At 38.3% G+C, this 4,070-nt stretch overlaps 1 pseudogene; it reads right to left on the reverse strand.

The window, feature by feature from the left end:
* Positions 1-451: 451 nt before the first annotated feature.
* LOC131924969 (heat shock protein HSP 90-alpha-like) lies at positions 452-3,525 on the reverse strand (annotated as a pseudogene).
* Between the last annotated feature and the right edge of the window lie 545 nt (positions 3,526-4,070).

Genomic DNA, 4,070 nt, shown 5'->3' on the forward strand with positions numbered 1-4,070 from the left:
ACTTTGGGGAAAAAAGCCATATGGGGAATTCCCCTGACAAGTTGTTTCAGCTTGTGTTCTTACTTCTAACACTCATACATGTAGAATGAACCATATGGGATAAAAATTTAAGATGAAACTTAAGCCATCTTTTTTTAAATGATATGTCAAAGAACACTTCAATGACAAATGACTTTGTCTACTAAGGAATCCAGTTCCACAGCTAAACACTTCAGAGCACAAAGTTAACAATATGATACATTATGTCTTACAAGAAACATTTTGTTAGCCTGTTGAATCAAACCAAGAGTTTCACAGTACCAGAAGTAGAAAGGAATTATATCTTCCCTTTAGTATCCATGCCACACAGATATTTTAAATGTTAGCAAAACAAATAAAAATCTTGGAAAATATATTATTAGAATGAATGAAGGTAAGCATTGTATATGTGATTCTTCTGGGGAAGTTTAGTCTATTTCCTCCATGATATGCCATCATCTTCTTCCAGGGGCTTCATTTCTTCAGTTACAGAAGCACTAGTATGATCCACAGTAGAATCATCCTTATCAAGACCTTGACCAAGCTTGATCATCCTATAGATCCTGTTAGCATGTGCCTGGGGATCTTCGAAACTGACTCCAGAAGACAGGAGTGCAGTTTCAGAGAGCAAGATGACCATCCTTTCCTGACTTATCAGTCTTTTCAGCCTCTGCCTTTTACCTTAAGGTTTCGGTAACAGAGAGATTATAGTTTATCTTCAGGTGCTTCTTGGCTTCCATGTAATCCACTGTTGAGTTGTCTCTGAGAGCTTGAGCTTTCATGGTTCTCTTAATGTTTGCTGTCCACCCCTATGTGCTTGTGGCAATACAGCATGAAGATGTCACAGATTGGTTTGACACAAACCTGTTATCCACCTTTTCCTCCAATATAATCTTTCATAATTTCTCAGAAGTTTTCAAATTGTGTCTTTTTTCTTTTCCTGCTTCTTTTTCTCCTCTTCATCTGGAATTTTCAGTCATTCTTTGGTAACTGACACCAAAGTTTTGGCCTCAAATTCCTTCAGCTGTTGCACACAATACTCATCAATGGGAGCATTCATATAGATTACTTCTAAGCCATTCCTTCTTCGAGATGTTGCAAAAAGATTGTGTTAGTGAGTTAATCCCTGGTTTCATCTATGATAAAAGAGACATGCTTCTGGTTTTTCTTCATTCTGGTGCATTAGTCTGCAGATGTAATTCTAAATGGTCTTATTAAATGAGAAACACAGAGCCAAATGCAGAGTTAAGAGCCCAGAGATTGAGCAGCAACCAAGAGCTAAGACCACCTTCTTACCCCTCACTGTTGCTGTCATCCTTCCCCTGAGAAAGAGACCTACTTCCTGTGTGTCTATATTTTTATTGACTTTCTGTTCTGCTTTCTCATTGGTTCTAAAACCAACCACATGACTTCTTCGTCATTGCCTGTCTATACAGGTTGGCACTGATATTAAAGGCATGTGTACCCATTCTGGCTGTGTCCTTGAACACACAAACTCTGTCTGCCCTGTGATTGGATTAAGGGCATGTGCTACCACTGCCATACTTCTGCTTAATGGCTTGCTCTTAGCTCTGATAGCTTGCTCTTAGCTCTGATCCCCAGGCAACTTTATTAACATACAAATAAAATCACATTTTAGCACAAATAAAATATCGGCACTCGGGAGGCAGAGCCAGGCGGATCTCTGTGAGTTCGAGGCCAGCCTGGGCTACCAAGTGAGTCCCAGGAAAGGCGCAAAGCTACACAGAGAAACCCTGTCTCGAAAAACCAAAAAAAAAAAAAAAAATCACCATGTTAGTCCTTGTGAAAAACAGTCTCATTCCCACAAGTAGATGTGAAGTATTGCAGCAGCACTGAAAGTTTCTTCTGATTTTGAGAGTTACTTCCAAGGTTTATGTTTTTTAAGAAATGCTCACAAAACTCTTTTGTAGTTCTTTCTATTTTTTGCCAGTTCAGTAAATAGTTATAAGCATTTCTTAACCAAATTATTTCTGATAACTTTCAAAATTTTGCTTTGCTTTGCTGCAACTTTTGCTAGGAAATATTTAAAGAGATATCCTTAGAATCACCCACTCCGCTATGGCTTTTGGGAACTTGTTACCCGTACTGGATTATGTTGCAGAGCCTTGACACAAGGGGAAGAGTTCAGTCCTGCCTCAATTTGATGTGCCATGATTTGATCAAGCCAATGTGTGGCCTGCCCCTTTCTAAATGGAGATGGAGGAGGAGTGGAAGGGGAGAAGGGTAGATGAGAAGAGGGAGGGGAAACTGAGGTTATTGTGTAACATAAGGAAAAAAAGTGTTTTTTTTTTTAATAAAGAAAAGAAATTCAGAAAATCAGGGATTAACTCCCCACAGTTATCTATTATGAAAGAACATACAAGTTGATGTTTTTTTTCTTTCTCTTTTAAACAGATGAGAAGAAGCATGTCTTGGGACAAGAATATGACTCTGGAATTCCAATTATCCTTCAAAAATAACAAAAATACTTTCCTGCCAAATGTTCTTCTCAATCTTATGCTGGTTAAGTGCTTGTAGAACTGGTTTTCTGGTCCAAATAGAGTTTGTTTTATTGAGTTCTTCTTGATCAAATTTCTTTTTCTCCTTCTCCTTCTCCTTCTCCTTCTCCTTCTTCTCCTCCTCCTCCTCCTCCTCCTCCTCCTCCTCCTTCTTCTTCTTCTTCTTCTTCTTCTTCTTCTTCTCTTCTTTCTCCTCCTCCTCCTTCTTGTTGCTATCCTTCTTTTCTTTTTTGTCATTAGGACCAACATCTATTTCAGGCTTGTAATCAGAATCCATTTATTTTTTTTCATTCTCTTCCTCTTCATCTCTTCTTTTTCTTCAGCATCATCATCACTGACCTCCTTATCACATTCTTTCTCCATGAGAGAGTAATAGGATAGCCAATAATGTTAGAATGTTTCTTTGCAATCTCCAAGACTCACTTTTCCCACAAATACTGGATTTTCTTTCAGATGTAATATAACCTTATTTCCAAGACCCATTGGTTCCCCCATGTCATGTCAATCTTCACTGTGAATGATTCCTCTGCAGTGGATTCCCAGGCACACTGCTCATCATAATTATACTTGGTGATCACAGTAACTTTCTCAGCAATCAAATTTGCAGAGTAAAAACCAACACCAAACTTGCCAATGATAGAGATATCTGCACCAGTCTGAAAAGCCTCCATGAAGGTTTTGGTGCCAGACTTGGAAACAAATGATCAAGTCAACCTTGATCATTTCAATTCTAGTATCTATAACAGTAAGGGTTTGATCTTGTTTGATGGGAATGAGACTGTGTGCAGGATCTGTGAAACCCTTGTATCTGCTTTTTGTTCAGAGAATATGATAAATCTTAAATGGGCTCCCTCAGAAAGACCTCTTTATTCTAATAGAAAGTATTTATGATCAAGGACATTAACTGGGTAATTTCTGTCTGTAAGACAAAAGTCTCAAACTCTTCCTCCTCCATTGGTTGGTCTTGGTTTTGAGTTTCCTCAGGCATCTTTGCTGAGTGACCATGCATAAAAATCTGACTAACCCCACATGACAGTGAAGCAATTGGCCCCAACACCACTTTTTAATCTAACATTTTAACATGAATGCAATCCAAAGATATACTGATCTGACATGTAGATGTTGCTAGAGAAATATTGATAATTGTCTAAGGAAGCAGAAATCTGTGTGTATACATTGAAATGCTGCCATTTGCAACATTAAGTACTATAAATCAAAGCTAAGGCGTTCCAGGTAACATTGTTTTGTGGTGTGTGGAGTGATGGATGCACTATGCACAGTGCATACATTATATGTTCAGACCAAGGTTACAGTGCAATTGAGAGATACAACTTACAAACATGCAAGATTATTAGAAACAATAAAGCTACTTGAGGAGAAACAGTCGGCATAGAACAGGCTCTGAGGTATGGGTCTCAGCACAGCCTTACATATGGAGTTGCAAAGGCTATTGTAGGCATGCAGATATTAGGTTAAGAGGGCTGTGTTCTTATTTAAAAAGCAGTAACATTAGAAAAGAGAATCAGTACATTG

This window comes from Peromyscus eremicus, chromosome 15 (genome assembly GCF_949786415.1).
Source record: "Peromyscus eremicus chromosome 15, PerEre_H2_v1, whole genome shotgun sequence".
Lineage (NCBI taxonomy): Eukaryota > Metazoa > Chordata > Mammalia > Rodentia > Cricetidae > Peromyscus > Peromyscus eremicus.